Source organism: Alligator mississippiensis, chromosome 7, assembly GCF_030867095.1.
Source record: "Alligator mississippiensis isolate rAllMis1 chromosome 7, rAllMis1, whole genome shotgun sequence".
NCBI classification, from domain to species: domain Eukaryota; kingdom Metazoa; phylum Chordata; order Crocodylia; family Alligatoridae; genus Alligator; species Alligator mississippiensis.
The window spans coordinates 38,277,935-38,294,759 of record NC_081830.1 but is presented as its reverse complement, the minus strand read 5'-3'; the positions used below and the strand labels follow the sequence as shown (position 1 = coordinate 38,294,759).

At 50.6% G+C, this 16,825-nt stretch overlaps 1 long non-coding RNA gene across 1 annotated transcript in view; it reads left to right on the top strand.

Annotated features, from left to right (window-relative positions):
• Window positions 1–126: 126 nt before the first annotated feature.
• LOC109282840 (uncharacterized) overlaps window positions 127–16,825 on the top strand; it is a 46,602-nt gene continuing 29,903 nt past the window's right edge. Inside the window, exon 1 of the long non-coding RNA XR_009463430.1 lies at window positions 127–1,702. This is a non-coding gene — a long non-coding RNA (uncharacterized LOC109282840). The remainder of the gene's footprint in view (window positions 1,703–16,825) is intronic.

Here is a 16,825-nt window from a genome sequence, read left to right as displayed (position 1 = left end):
GTCCCTGATGTTCCCTATTCCTTTTTTCTACACTGCTCCTCCCACAGAGAAAACTATCCTCTAAAATAGCACCCTCCCCTACCAACCCATCTGGCTGTGAACTCTGCACCTGGCCAGAGCTGGCACACGAAGGACTGCTGTTAATGTGCCACTAGCTGCCTTACTGATTCTTGCTTTCACCACAGTTTCCCAACGAGAAAAAGAGCCCCTGTGTTTGCTTAAGCTGTAGTGTTGGGGCAGCTTTCCCCATGGCTTTGTGAGATAAAGAGCCACAACAAGACTCTGCCAGACTGACCTACACCGGATTGGGCCCAGATCCCAAACAGGAGGCGGAAGCCTGGCACAGCACGGAGGCAGAATTAAGGCACCTGAGCTCCTTCTTGGGTAGGGTGACCACCAGTTTCTAATTGGGAGGGATAGTCCCAAAATGGGATCATCAAATCCCAGGCCTGGGCCGCATGACTCCAGGACAGCATTTGTCCCAGATTTGCAGCACGATGCAGGGATCCAGGTTTCCTTTTGCAGGCAGGCAATGATCCAGCTTGCAAGCGGCTGCCAGGAGCGAGTGGGCTGCAGGGGGCGCTGCGTGCATGTCCATGCCTGCACACATGCATGTGGCCAGGAAAGAGCCAGGCAGCCTGGAGAGCGGCTCCCAATAGGCAAGTCTATGCGGGCTGAGGGGGAATGGCGGGGGCAGATCGAGGTCTCCATGGTCAGGGAAGGAGCAGGGCAGGGGCTGGAGGCACTGCACAGCCGGGGCAGTGCATGGGGCCCTGGGGCTAGGAGCAGGACAGTTATGGGTGGCTTGTCCAGTGGGCATAGGCGAGGACGGTTCCCCACCACTGCATGCCCCCTGCAGGACAGCACGGGGGCATGTGCCCTCCCAGAATTGTGCATGGGGTGGGAGTGGATGTGGGCTGCTTGCTGCTCTTTCCCAGGAAGCCCTGCACTGCCATAGCAACACACCCTCTGCCCACCAGCAGTCGGGGTGGTGACAGCGGCATGGAATAGTGTCACTCACTGCTGCCAGGTTGGTAGGGGATGCACAGCTGGCATGGGGCTCCTCGGGGAAGGGCAGCAGGGCAAGGAGCCCTGAGCCTGCAGCAGGCAGCCCGGATCTGCCCCCTACCCCACTCTGCTCTGGTCTGGCTGTGCAGCTGGAGGGTTGGGGGGGCATGTGTCCCTCCTTCCAGTTTGGAAAAGGTGGTTACCCTATTCCTGTGTGTGGCTTTAGCTGACTGTTGCCATGTTGAATGGCTTCCCTATTCAGACCCTCCACCCTCCTGTCATGGATTCCTTCTGCTGTTCTCCTCAGGAATATTATGGTAGGTCCTGGAACCTGCTGAAACTAGAGCCAAGCCCAACATACACACATCCAGCCTCCTCCCTGAAGACTGCATGGTCCAAAAAGACAAGAGGGGAGGGGAAACTGTCCAGAGAAGTGAAGTGCTAATCTGAGGCAGCACAGCTGGTCCATGGCACAGCCCTACATAGAGCTCAGCTTTCCAAAGGCCCAGCTTTGGTCAAGAAGCTGTTGGTTGCTGAGATACTGGGGGACTAACAGACACCAGTGGTTTCCCAGACATTTACCTCCTCCTGCCAGATTGATTTAGTCATGCATAGATGATACGGCAGTGCAGCCCCTTGGATGTGGAGGCTGATGTGACAAATACCGGACAAAGAGACCCCGATGATACAGTAGGTTTGTGAACTTTGTTCTTCAGAGGTGCTCACCCCCAGGGAGTTGGGGGGTGTGGGATGTGGGAGGGTACTGTGAATTCCCCTGGAGGAGTTGGCCTCTTTTCTTTTCCCTCCTGATTCAGCTCCCCCTCCCTGACCTAGGGTCTGATCCAAAACCCACTAAAGCCAACGGAAATCACTTCCTGGGCGTGAGTGGACTTTGGCTAAAGGTCCCCTCACATCCTACTGAAGTCAATGGGAGCTTTACTAATGATTTAAGCAGTGCAGGACCAGGCCTGTAAATGAACCCTGTTAATATATTCTTTAGGGGAGCTACAGATTAACAGGGGTTAATAGACAATATGATCTGTGCTCCTGCCTGCTCTTCCAATTCCTCCCCTCTGATGCTTCCAAAGTCAGGTGAAATTCTATTCACCACTGCAAAAACAACATTTGCACTCTTCATTTTTTTCTGGCAACGTCTTTGCTGCCATCTTCTGTCCTGGAGGATTCTCCCAACCCCCTTCACTACTGCACATCAGTGATTGTCCTGCATGGTGTTATACCTGGCTTATTCATGCCCCTAACCTCATTTATTATCAGCTAACTCAGGGGTGGGCAATTATTTTGGGCAGAGGACCGCTTACTGAGTTTTGGCAAGCCATCAAGGGCTGCATGACAGGCAGCCATGGGCAGATAAGTATTCATTTTCTAAATGTTTTAGGGGCCCCATGGGCCGGTTAGAATGGCCTGGTGGGTCACATCTGGCCCGTGGGCAGCATTTTGCCCACCCCTGAGCTAACTGGAATCATTTCAGGGGCGGGCAATTATTTCGGGCGGAGGGCCACTTAATGAGTTTTGGCAAGCCATTGAGGGCCGCATGACAGGGGCAGATAAATATTAATTTTCTTAATTTGGGGGGGGGGCCCTGTGGGCCAGATAGAATGGCCTGGTAGGCTGCATCTGGCCCCCAGGCTGCATTTTGCCCACCCCTGATTTACACAGAAGTCCCTTTACAAGGTTCTAGATTAAACAAAGCAAAACAAATGAGAGAGCATCCTTTTATCCTGAAGCACTTTACGGACAATTGCAGTATGTGTATAGGACTCACTTCACTACCCACTGAAAGACAGCTGTCTCTGGGTTGAAACCTAGCAACTGTTTAATATGACGTGACCCAAGACATAAAGATTGCCATACTGAAACTTCAGGAGGAACATAGAAAGGCTGGATGCAAGGCACATGTTGGAAACTGCCAGGAGGTTAGGGCTAAGGCATCATTTTGGCAGATGGAAATGTGTTCCATGAGCAGTTTAATACACATGAGAAGCAGGCCTGCAATTTTTGGTCTCATGAAGAGGGCAGCCCTTGAGCACTGCTGTATGGCCTTGATTCAGTACTAGATCAACAGCAAGACTGACACCCTGAAGACTGCTCTAACTCACACTGCTTGACAATACACCCAAAAAGCCCAGCAACAGTGCATCAGTGGAACACAGGGAAACCCTGGCACTCCCCCACACCATCTCCTGTACACTGTTGTCTCTAGTGGGGTTGCTCTAGCCCAACCTTTGTACCCCTCAGGTCAGATGGGTGGTGCCAGATTAATCTGCAGGCTGGATTTGGCTTGTGGGCTAGATCCAGAGTATAGGGTGGGTGCTATGGGGGCCTGGTCTGGCTGCAGGAACCCAAACCAGCTACTCAGTGGGGAGGAAAAGGGTGGAGCAGTCTGGCTTGGCCCCTGTTCGGTTGTGGGGGGGATGGGCCCTGGACCTGATCCAGCCATGCAGCAATGGCCTGGGCAGGGCTGGATCTGGTTGCACGGAGCTGCTATTAGTCATCTGCTGCCAAATTTCCTGACCATGGGATCCTCACGAGCCAGATGTCATGGCTCCCTGGGCTGGATTTCGGCTCTAGACTGATGCTGGTATAACTAAAAGCAGAACCTTGCCTGTTTTTTTTTAAATTTTAGTTGATCTGATTGTTGGGGAGAAATACCCCACAGCCAGATATTAGTATGTGGTGATATAAGACCCACTTATGAAATGGTCATTAACCCTTTCTGTCAATTAGGCCCTTCTTTGTCATGTTCTTCTAGAAGCACCTTCCTTACTATCAAGGAATATTTTGATCATGTTATCTTTCTGAGGGCTCAGCTTTAGCCAACCTGAGGAGAGGAGGCAGGTTGTCACAAATTGCACTGGTTCTTGGTGGCTCGGTTATGTCAGAAATTCAGCTGGTGGTGTTCTTTATTGACTCAATAGGGCCATGTTTATTCCCCTGGTGAGGAAACGGGGCTGTGAGAAGAGCCTTCCTTTGAAGTAAGAGCTGAGTGGCTCAGCTATCCTAGACAAACACTCACGCAGCATGCCGATCGGTTTGGTAGTGTAGCTATGTAGCGTCCCATGATTTCTTCATTCAGGAAAGTTTTGGGCAGATCCTGTGTGGTAACACTGTGTAACAGTGTACACAGGTAACTCCTGTGTGATGTGCCAGCCAGTGCATGTCCCAGTGGCACTCTTTGATCTACAGAAGGCATAGCCCTCAGCTATAGAGGAAGCTGTCAGCTATGGAAACACGAGCTCTTTAGTTCTGGAGATGCCTGATCCAAACTCAGCATGTCAGCCGTAATATCAACCTCCCCACCCAAAGGGACTTGTCTGGCATTCAAAGTGCAGGAAGCTTCAGATGGGGGCTGAACTTCCTTGGTCCACAAGAAGTATGTTTAGTGAATATAAGAACATGGAGTTTAGTGTGCATTATGCTTTCCCATCTGGTACCATCCAGGGAGGATGTAAGTCTGTTACAGGCTTCACCTACAGAGCTTTGGTTGAGATAGACATTAGCTCTGGATATCCTCAGAGTATTGGCCAAGATGATGGCCACCTCAACAGCACAAGCTGCGCTCTTCTGTCTGTGGGCTATAGAATCATAGAAAATTAGGGTTGGAAGGGACCTCAGGACCAGCCCCAAATAGATCATCCCAGTCAAGGCTTTGTCTAGCTGTGTCTTAAAAAACCTCCAAGGATGGAGAGTCCACAGCCTCTCTCGGTAAACTTTTCCAGTGTTTCACAACCCTCCTGTTGCAAAGTTTTTCCTAACATCTAACTGAAACTTCCCTTGCTGCAACTTGAGACTGATCTCCTTGTTCTGTCATCTGCCACCACTGAGAACAGTCTAGCTCCATCCTCTTTTGAACCTACCCCTTCAGGTAGTTGAAGGCTGCTATTAAATCCCCTCTCAGTCTTCTCTTCTCCAGACTAAATAAGCCCAGTTCCCTCAGCCTCTCCTCACAAGTCATGTCCTCATCCCCTCATCCCCAAACCATTTTTGTTGCCCTCCAATGGACTCTCTCCAATTTGTCCACATCCTTTCTGTAGTGGGGGGCCCAAAACAGAACACAGTATGCCAGACATGGGCGACTGGTGCCACCTTAGTCAGAGGGGGCATGTGCCCCCACCCAGTAACCAGTCAGTGACTGGGGGTGAGGGAGGGGGGAGCCTGTAGCCAATCTTGCCAACTGTTGGGGGGGTCCACCCATAGCCAATCTCGCCGACCAGGAAGTGGCTGTGGCACTCCTGGAAGTGGCCATGGTGCTACATCCAGTGCTCCCACCCCCCCGCCCATTGCTTAAGTAGGGAGCGCGGCCAGTCAGGGGGTGCACCAGCACTCTCAGGGGGTACACATGCACCCCTATGCAGCCCTTACATGTTGCCACTGATTCAAGATGTGGCCTCACCAGTGCTGAATAGAGGGGAATAATCACTTCCCTCTACCCATGCGAGTTCACGGTAGCCTGGGAGATAGTGACCATCACTTGGTCGAGTTCACTATCCAGCGAAGGGTGGGTAAAGTAACTAGTGGGGCTAAGGTGTTGGACTTCAGAAGGGCCAACTTTAGCAAGCTTAGAAGGCTAGTTAGTGAGGGGATGCAACTCAAGAATGTAGAGTAAATGGGGGTCCAGGAGGGTTGGAGGTATCTCAAAGGAGTGATCCTTGGGGTTCAAAAGGAGTCTATCCCATTATGTAGGAAGGGAGGTTAGGGGGCAAAAAAGCCCCCTTGGCTGAACAGGGAACTCCAGGAGAGTCTAGGGGCAAAGAAAGAGATGTATAGGCAATGGAAGCAGGGGGCAGCCACCAAGGAGGAATATATCTCCATGGCGTGTTATTGTAGGGAATTAGTTAGACAGGCCAAGGTGGGGCTTGAGCTCAGGCTGGCTTCAACAATCAAGGACAATAAAAAGTCCTTCTTCGGGTATATAGCAGGCAAAAGGAAAGCTCAGAGCAACAAAAGGCCCCTGCAGGACAAATCAGGACAGTTGGTGGTTGACGCAGGGCATAAAGCAGAGCTCTTCAATTAGTTCTTTGCTTCAGTATTTCTAAATACCGACCAAGCCAATTCCCCTACCTCGATCATTGACAGATGTCCACATAGCACCAGTCCGCCTATGGTTAGTTCTGAAATAGTTAAGGAGCTCCTGGAAGAGCTGGATGGGTACAAGTCAGCAGGCCCGGATGACCTCCATCCACGGCTGCTGAAAGAATTGGCCAGTGTCATAGCTGAGCCGCCGGCACAACTATTTGAACACTTGTGGTGCTCCAGCCAGGTCCCTGAAGGCTGGAGAAGGGCCAATGTGGTGCCCGTTTCCAAGAAAGGGAGAAGAGATGAGCCGGGTAACTTCAGGCCAGCCAGTCTTACCTCTATCCCTGGGAAAATTCTAGAGAAAATAATCAAAGAACACATTTGTGCAGGCCCAGCAGGGGAAACAATGCTGAGGGGAAACCAGCACGGGTTTGTCACAGGTAGATCCTGCCTGACAAACCTTGTAGTCTTCTATGATCAGGGCACACACTGCCTGGATGTGGGAGCTGAGGCTGATGTCATCTTCCTGGACTTTAGGAAGGCCTTCAACACAGTCTCACACCCTATCCTCATTGGGAAGCTAGCAGACTGTGGAGTGGACGCCTATATGGTCAGGTGGGTGGCCAACTGGCTTAGGGACCATACCCAGAGAGTGGTGGTGGATGGTTCCTTCTTGGCCTGGAGGGAGGTGGGCAGTGGGGTCCCACAGTGTTTGGTCCTCGGACCCATATTATTTAATATCTTCATCAGTGATTTGGATGAGGATGTGAAGAGCACCCTCTCCAAGTTCGTTGATGGTACCACGTTATGGGGCAAAGTTAGTGCACCAGAGGGCTGGGAGCAGATTCAGACTGACCTGGACAGGTTGGATCAATGGGCAGAGAGAAGTAGGGTGCAATTTAATAAAGATAAATGTAAGGTACTCCACCTGGGAAGGAGGAATCCCCAGCACACCTGTAGGTTGGGGAGTGACCTTCTCAGCAGCTCGGAGGCAGAGAGGGATCTTGGAGTCATAACTGACTCCAAGATGAACATGAGCCGGCAGTGTAACGAGGCCATCAACAAGGCCAATCACACCTTGTCATGCATTAGCAGGTGCACGACTAATAGATCAAAGGAGGTGATGCTCCCCCTCTATGCAGCACTGGTCAGGCCGCAGTTGGAGTACTATGTCCAGTTTTGGGCGCCACACTTCAAGAGGGATGTGGAGAATCTGGAGAGGGTCCAGAGGAGGGTCACTTGCATAATTAGTGGCCTACGGGGGGAGGTTGAGAGAGCTGAATCTCTTCAGCCTTCACAAGAGACGGCTGAGGGGAGATCTTGTGGCTGCCTATAAACTTATTAGGGGAGGTCAACGGGGGATAGGTGATGCGCTGTTTACTAGGGCGCCCCAGGGAGTGACTAGGAATAGTGGGTGTAAACTAGTTGAGAGTGGATTTAGGTTAGATATTAGGAAGAAATTTTTCACAGTAAGGGTGGCCAGGATCTGGAATGGGCGTCCAAGAGAGGTGGTGCTTTCACTTAGCTTGGAGGTCTTCAGGAAGAGACTAGATAGCCACCTGGCTGGGGTCATCTGACCTCGGTCTTCTTTCCTGCCAGGGGCAGGGGGTCAGACATGATGATCCATTGTGGTCCCTTCTGACTCTACAATCTATGAATCTATGAATTTATAAATCTGATGACAACACACCTACCAATGCAGCCCAGTATGCTGTTAGCCTTGGCAACAAGGGCACGCTGGTGGCTCACATTGAGCTTATAGTTCACTGTAACCCCCTGTTGCAGGGCAATTTGCTAATCAATTAAATAGCTAATTGATAGCTAATGAAAGGAAAGAGGGCAGGCCTGGTCTTGTCAGGGTGGTTGCCTACAGCCCAATGCTACCCCGATGCTAAAAATAACTAATTAGCAAATAAAGAGACCAAAGATAGGGGGAATAAAAACAACTATATTATACAACTATGAATGATAACAATATATACAATAATACAAACCCAAAAACCCTCTCTTCTGAACAACAACAAAGAATGCAATGACCCCCACAGAAGAGTGCCCACTGGGCAACCTGTCAGGGAGACAGCACACCAGTCACTCTCCACTCTGAGCACATATACACACCCCCCCACAGGGTATTGGCCACTCCGAGCCCTCACCGGTACAGACAATCCCACAAGGCACTATGTGGTATTGTCCTCCTAGGACCTCACCTAAAGAACACTTTCGACTGCCCAGCTCTGGAACAGTGTCCTCCTGGGAGTGCAACGAAGCCTATGGCTTCCAATGGGATGCTTATGTGTCTGTACACCAGTGCCAGGAGCTTGGGGAAGAAACAGAAGGAACTGGTCCTCCTGCTAAGCAAGAATAACTATGATCTCATAGGGATAATGCAGACCTGGTAGGACTTCACCTATGACTGGGGCACAGGTATAGATGGCTATACCCTGTACAGGAGGGATCATGTGGAAAAAAGGGGTGGGGGTGTGGCTCTCTATGTCAAGGAAAGCTACACGTTCCTGCAGGCTGACATTGGCACCCAGGGAGGATGACCAGAGACCCTCTGGGTTAAAATATGTGGGGAATGTGGCACAGGTGACACAATGGTAGGAGTCTACTACAAACCTCCAAACCAGGAACAAGAGCTCGACCAGGAATTCGCCAGGGAACTGGCTGAGACTGCACACTCTTGGTGCATGGTTGTCATGGGAGACTTCAACTACCCCGACATCTCATGGGAAGAGCACTCAGCCAAATCCAAATGGTCACAAAGCTTCCTCATGTGCGTGGACAAGCTCTACCGGACTCAAGAAGTCTATGGACCAACAAGAGGTAAAGTGCTGCTGGATCTGGTACTGGCTAAAGGGGATGATCTAGTCAGCAACCTAAGAATTGAAGGAAAGCTGGGAGACAGTGACCACGAGCTGATCACTTTTACTATTCATTGTAAGTCAGTCAGCAATGCAGAAGTCCTCGACTTTAGGAAACCTGACTTTGATAAGCTCAGGAGGCTCGTTGTCAAGGCCCTATGGGGCCATGACTTGACAGGGAGGGGAGTCCAAGAGGAGTGGTTGCTTCTTAAGGGAGCGATCCTGGAAGCACAAGGGATGTCCATCCCATCTCGGAGGAAAGGTAGCAAAAGGGCACAGCAGCCCCCTTGGCTCAGCAGGGAACTTGTGGACCTCCTACACCTAAAAAGAGAGGCTTATAAAGGATGGAAGACAGGAATCACCACAAAGGAGGAATATTTTGCACTGGTCTGTATCTGTAGGATGCAAACTGAACTTCAACTGGCTACACATATCAAGGACAGTAACAAGTCCTTTTTCAGATATGTGGGGAATTGGAAGAAAAGCAAGGGTAACATTGGATCCCTGATAAACCAAATGGGACACCTGACAGTCGACTCCCAGGAAAAAGCCAACCTGCTTAATGGGTACTTTGCATTGGTTTTCCATCAGCCCAAAGGGACCACCCTGCCTAGCATGATGTGGGACGGCCAGGCTGAAGGTGAATTTATACCCAGCATCAGCGTAGACCTTATAAAGGAACACCCTGAGAAGCGGGACACCTTCAAGTTAGCTGGTCCTGACAGATTATACCCCTGAGTACTTAAGGACCCGGCAGGCATCATGGCCCAGCCACTGGCAAAGATATTAAAAAACATGTGGCGCTCAGGTGAAGTACTCAAAGATTGGAAGAAGGCCAATGTGGTGCCCATCTTCAAGAAAGGGAGGAAAGTAGATCTGGGGAACTACAGGCCAGTCAGTTTGACCTCAATCCCTGGAAAGATTCTAGAAAAAATTATCAAAGAGACCATTCTCGACAAGGTGGCTGATGGCAACATCCTGAGGAACAGCCAGCATGGGTTTGTTGTGGGTAGGTCTTGCCTGACCAATCTCATCTCTTTCTATGATCATGTGACATATCACCTGGACAAGGGAGAAGAGATTGACATAATATATCTGGACTTCAAAAAAGCCTTTGATCTGGTGTCCCATTATCTCCTCATGGAAAAATTAGCCGACTGGGGCCTCAGCTACACCACAGTCTGATGGCTGGGGAGTTGGCTCAAAGCGTGGTAGTCAATGGAAGTGAATCATCATGGTGCTCCGTGACCAGTGGTGTCCCCCAAGGCTCCATCCTTGGACTTGTTCTCTTCAATGTCTTTATTAACCACATGGACACTGGTTTCAGAAGTGGACTGGCCAAGTTTGCCGATGACACTACACTTTGGGGTAGAGTGTCCACACCTGAGGATAGGCTGGTGATCCAGGCTGACCTAGATAGGCTTAGAAAGTGTGGATATAAACCTGATGACCTTCAATACGGAAAAATGCAAGGTACTCCACCTTGGGGAAAAAAAAACCTCAGCATGCTGATAGGCTTGGCAGTGCTACGCTCGCTAGCACCATGGTCGAAAGAGACTTGGGGGTCATGACTGACCACAAGATGAACATGAGCCACCAATGCGAAGTCACAGCTGGTAAAGCAAACAAAACTCTGGCTAGCATCCATAGATGCTTCTCAAGCAAATCTCAGGATGTCATTCTCCTGCTGTACTCAGCTTTGGTAGGCCACAGCTGGAGTACTGCATCCAATTTTGGGCTCCACAATTCAAGTATGTGGAGAAGCTTGAGAGAGTCCAGAGGTGAGCCATGTGCATGATCAGAGGGCAAGAGAACAGGCCTTATGATGAGAGGCTGAGAGCCATGAGACTCTTCAGCCTGGAAAAGCGCAGGCTCAGGGGTGATCTGGTGGCAGCTGATAAGTACATAAGGGGTATGCATCAGGATCTGGGGGAATGCTTGTTCACCAAAGCACTCCGAGGGATAATGATGTCTAATGGTCACAAACTCTTCCAAGACTGTTTTAGGCTGGACATAAGGAAAAACTTTACTGTCCAAGCCCCCAAGGCCTGGAATAGACTCCCTCCAGAGGTGGTGCAAGCACCTACTCTGGACTCTTTTAAGAAATGTTTGGACATTTATCTTGATGGGATCCTTTGACCCCAGCTGACTTCCTGCCCCTGGGGCAGGGGGCTGGACCTGATGACCTTCCGAGGTCCCTTCTAGCCCTAATGTCTATTAAATCTATGAAACCATAGACAGGATCGGTCTCCTGGGGCCTCACTCAGTCTCCGTCCATGCTTCAGAGTCACATGACTTTTTGACAGTCTCACCATCAACTCATACTGCACTCATTCACCTGCACCAACCTGTCAGTCCTACACACATGGAGAGCACAGATCCCAATGTTCTGGCCCCTTTTATACCAGATAGGTGCCACATGTCAGTCACTGTCACTCATTCCTCAGCCAATCTGGTATTTGTGCACCCGGCACTCATACACTTCTTCACATGGCACACGTTTGTGCACTCGGCACCTGGTTGGGTGTGTAATTTTTACCTCAGGCCTTTCCTAGCAAGGGATCAGTCTGAACTGAGTGTGCACTCATACAAAAGTGGGTCAGCTGGTCAAAAGTTCACCACAATTAAGTGAAGTACCCATGCCAGGGAGAATGCCGTCATCCAGCTCAAGACCTTGCGTCCTTTTCTGCAGAGCTGCTGCCCAGCCAGTCTGTACTGGTGCATGGGACTGATCTGTTCAAAGTGCAGGACTTTGCACATGTCCTTGTTGAACCTCATGAGATTCCTTTTGGCCCAATCCTCCAATTTGTGTAGGTCACTAGGACTGACCCCTGGGACACTCCACCTGATACAGGCTGCCAACTAGACATCGAGCCATTGATTACTACCCTCTGAGCCCAATGCTCCAGCCAATTTTCTATCCACCTTACAGTCCATTCATCCAACCCACACTTCTTTAGCTTGCCTGCGAGCTTTGCTGTGCCTTGATCAGCTTCTCCTCCCTGCTCCTCCCCCAGGGGTGTAGTCAGGTTCAAGAGTGTGTAATCAGGTTCCTGTCCCTGTTTCCTTAGCTGAATGAGTCAGCAAAGCTGTTTTGATTCCTCCCCACCAACCTTCCTACCCATAATACACAAAGGAACCAAAGCACAGGAACCAAACCAGCAAACGAGGAGCAAAGGTGAACCTGCTGTCTTCAGATAGGGGCAGAGGGACCTTTCTGGCTCCACGCACCTCCCCATCCCCAGAGCTGGTCTCACCCTCTCCCTGGGGCACTCTGCCCCTGGAGCGCCTAACTCTCTTTGTAGCTCCCCACTAATTCCTTGCTCCTGAATCCAGCAGGTTCCAAGCCTCCAGCCCAGCAGAATGTAAGCTGCTGACCAGACCACACGCAGCTGGGTTTGAAACTCCTGGGGGCTGAGCACCTCTTTGCATTGTGGCATGCTCCATGTACCTTGTGACCTTCTTGTGATTTGGGCTAGCATCACTGGTCATCTCCCCAGAACCCTTGAGAGCTAAGCACTTCCTTGGGGGTGATGACATGCTCCATGTATAGCTGGAGCCTTGTGACCTTGCTGTGACTAGGGCTGATGTCTCTGACTGCCTCCCAGGAACATGGGCTCAGGCACTGGCCCTTTTTCTCACCTGGCTTCACGACATTCCTTCATGCCTGGATCTCTGGGCTGCCCTGTACTGAGGGTACCAGTCCTGTGCCTCCTCTTCCTGGGGCGCTAGGTCCTCCTGAAGTGTTGGCCACTGTCTGTAAGCTCTCCCTCACTCACTGTCTCTGTGTTTGTGCCCTTCATGGGTAGCCCCAAGGACCACCCCGTGAGTAGGGTCCATGTCCTTTCCCCGTTGCTCCTTCTGAGGGTCCATACTCGGTGGGACCCTACCCTGTGCATAGGGTGGGGTCTTGTCCTTCTTGCCCTCTTGGAGCAGAAGAAGACATGTTAACACTATAGCTCAAGTGCCTTTCTGTGCTGAGCTCTTTACTCTGGCCTGGAAACATTGCTTTTCTCATGCCAGTGTGCTGTTGTGCAAGAGTGAAATGGCTGGGTGTGAAAGCATTTTTAAATTTTCCTTTTGTTCTTAAAACTGCTGCAGTATATAATCATTTTCCTTTCCAGTGCCAAAGAAAGTGTTTGCTGTACCTTGATCAACTTCTCCCTGCTCCTCCCCCAAGGTACCAAGCAAGCTTTCCATCTCTTCCTGCCTCGGTGAGGTTTAGGTCACCCGCAAACACTTTGGTCAGCATGGCAGTCACAGGGTTCAGAATTTGCCACCATTTAGGGCATCTGTCTAGGTCCTTTAGTGAGCTTGGGGGAGTGAGCCCTTCCTAACTGGCCCTGTCCATCACAGCCCTCTCTCTTGAGGGAAAAAGCTCCCATTCTCAAGTCCTTTGAGGGTAGGACCTCCCTGTAAGCAGGGCACAGGCCTTATGCCCTTCCTTTCCTGGGAATTCTGCTCCTCTGGGAGGCTGATCAGAGATAATGGCCACTTGTTTTGGGACAGGGCTGCGGGCTTCCAGATGATACAGGTCCTCCTGCAAGCCCTGATCAGTGTGAGCTGCCTGTAACTCAGGTCTAAGCTCCTGCTCCTTCGCTGCCTTAGACAGTTCTGGTGCAGTCACTGCTAATGTGTGGGATCCTCCTGTAATCAGGAGTTTGGTTGCCTCTCTCTTTGATGTTGGGGTTTAGGCTGATTTTAAGTCTTTGTGCCCCTGCCTGTCCAGATGGGAGGGTTGAAGTCTCTGTCCAACTCTTCTGCAGGCACACCATTGCTTGGTCTATTGACCAAGACCAACTGCTGCCCATGTAAGCCTGGGTAGTCAGCTGTATGGAAGGAGCACCACCCTTTAAGCAAGGGTCCAAGTGTCCTTGAGTCCCTATTTATCATGTGGCCCTAGCCATTGTGTCCAGGGTCCCAGCCCATTGCTTTCTGTTTTGAACTGACCTGGACTTTGCCAGCCAAATCTCCAGACCACTCCACACCTCAGAAGGAAGACAGATTGAGCAGTTCTTGCTGGTAAGAACCAAGAGGGAGAAGTTTCTGCTTACAGTCCCATTCTCAAGGCTCCTGATGTATACCTAGGCTTTGTCTCTGTTTTCAGTAACTGGGAGGTTGAGCCCAGACATGCAAAGAACAATTGATGAGGAAGGGAGAAAGCATGACAGTGAAATAGGCATTGAAGCAAAGAGGTTCTGCTCTCTGACTTTGGGTCTCTCTGACAGGGTATCTCTGGCAGATCCCTGTAGATGGGGTCTGATCTCAGCTCCTAATGTGCTTACCTTTGTTCATAAGTCACGTCGAAGAGCAACACCCCTGGAAGCAGGGGCACGTTTCCCCTGCCCCCTACCCTCTTTCATTGGTATCTTTCCCCGTGGTGAACTGCTATAGGCTGCAGCCCAGGCTTAACTCTTCCTTTATTGGGCATAATGCTCTTAATTTAATTTGGTTCCTCAGTTTGGTTTTTAGCGATGTCCCCATGTTGTATGTTGTTCTTTCAAACCAATGTTTCTTTAGAATGGATTTGGGACACTTCCCCTGTATCCGTTTGGTGAGTGTGCCCTTCTGTATGTAGCAGGCTTACCTTTTCAGAGCTTGGGTTGAATCCCAGGATCGAGGGTCTGCTGTTTGATTGGTGGAGCCCACTCACCAATCCAGAGGCAGCACAAGGGAAGCAATGCCCTGCCCTTTTCCAAAGCGAGGGGGCAAGGAGCAGCTGGACCTGAATCAGAACTGCACCAGCCAGGTCTGGAGAACTTCGGGGGTGGAGCCCCTGAAGAGTATAAAAGGGGAGCATGCTCAGCAGGCTGGAGAGATATGACGAGAGATAACGAGGAGAGAGGAGCTTCAGAGACGGCTACCCTCAGGACCCTGCTTGAGCTTCAGCAGTGCACAAATCAGTGGATGGGGATCAGGCTCTAGGAGCAGCTTGAGGCGGCTTGAGCCTGCGAACCCAGCAAGCAGCTGGGCAGTTGGTATACATATTGGCACAAGGAGCTGACCCTGGGAGTAGCTCGAGGCTGCTCGGGCCCCGCATGGTGTGCAGATCAGCACACGGAGAGCTGGCCCTGGAAGCAGCTCATGGCTGCTTGGGCCTCACCTGGTGCACAGGTCGGAGCATGGAGAACTGCCACAAAGAGCAGCTCGCGGCTGCTCATGTTAGTCCCAGCCCTAGGCCAAGTGACCGGAGCCCTGCAGTGCAGCACCACTTTTAACTAAAAGAGCTCTGGTGTCCAGAGCAGGGCCCGGGAAAGGGGAGAACCCCTGGTGTGAGACCAGGCAGTCAGAGCCTGCAAGGGCTTGGCTCCCATGCGAGACAGCCCTGGGTGCCCAGTGTAGGGCACCAGGCCGTCAAGGAGAGCTGAAGGCACTGCTGGGGAGAGGCTCTTGAGGGATCGGCCACCAGGGGACAAGCCTTGACTTCTCCAGAGAGGAAATGTGAGTCGCTGGGGAAGCAGGTCCCACAGGGGAAGCTGATACCAGTGAGGAGGGTCTGGCACCTCCACCCTCTATTGCGGGAGGGGCGTGTCCACATCCCAGGGCCCTAAAGGGGTGGGGCATCAGGGAAACCCTCAGGGAGGGGCCGAGTGCACTCCCTATTTTGAGGTTGTCCTGTTAAGGGCTATATGGCTAGGGGTATTCTTTAAGTGGGTTTACATGGTTTATGTGTTTTAATGTCTCAGTGTGTATATTGGTATTGTTATTTGTGAAGATTTATAGAAATGTTATTGTTAATTTACTTGGGTTATATAGGTTAATATCCCTATGTGTTAATTGTGTTGTATAGGTTGTAAGTTATTTGGTTATTGGAGGACAGGGCACCCCCCCACAGTGTACCCGGGCTACATGTGTAGTTTGGTGTGTGGTACTGTGCTATCTATACATTTGTTTTTCAAGGGGGCTTTGAACTCTGTTGCAAATATGCTGTCTCTGCTTGGATACTCTTTCAGCTCTCTGAAGGACAGCTGGAGCTGAAGAATGACCCAAACCAGAAGAGGTATAAGCAAAATGAACTGGCCAGTATGGAGAACTGGAGATGAGGGTGGCTGTGTCTCTATCAGCTTTTCAACCTCTTAGTCTGGCTTAGGGAATGCCCCTCAAATTGCACTATGCATTCAGTGTTACATCTGCCCTGTGTGTGTTAAAATAGGTTGAGGAGGTTGGATGTGTCCTTCAAAGTATTTTGATGGGTTGTTTTGCTTGGTGGAGGAATGGAGGTGGTGGACAGCACATGTAAGTAGTAGTCCAGCAGGTTGTTGAGCAGTTCTCTGTTTTTGTGTTTAAGTGCAGTGGTCTGTGCTTATCTCTGTTTTGAGATGTTTGAGTAGCATGCTTTTGAAACATGCTAAGTCACTTTGTGGGTACAGGTAACTGGCTGTAAATTAGAGGACACATTTGAGTCTGCCTGCCAGGGTCAATTCAGTGGGTGTGAAAGGTCAACTTATGTGGGTGGTTGAAAGGTGTGATGTTCTAATTTCGAGTTCCAGGGGTGGAGGTGGAAGGGAAGGGGCAGAGGGTGGAGATCTGCTGACTACCTCCACTTTCAGTACCCAGAGATAAAAAGATGACAAGAGTTAAGACACAAAAGATGAATGGATAGTTTTGAGCTCCCTGAAGTCTTTAAAATGAAGGCATTGTGTCTAGGATCTGGGCCCACCTTACTCCCTTTCTACGTCCCCCAGACATCAACAGCCAAGCCACTTGATTTTTTGCCCCCACCACTCTACAGATACAAGACAGATGTGGCACCAGTTTCTGGTAAGAAGCAAAATGAAGGAAAATCCTGCCTGCAGCCCCATCTCCCAGCTATGTGTGATATCCTCTGTCTCCGTTTTCTAGATTCCAGAAGGAGAAGTAGGGGACCAGAGATGGACAAGCCATGAGGAGAGAGGAGCAATAGCCAGTGAAACAGAGGT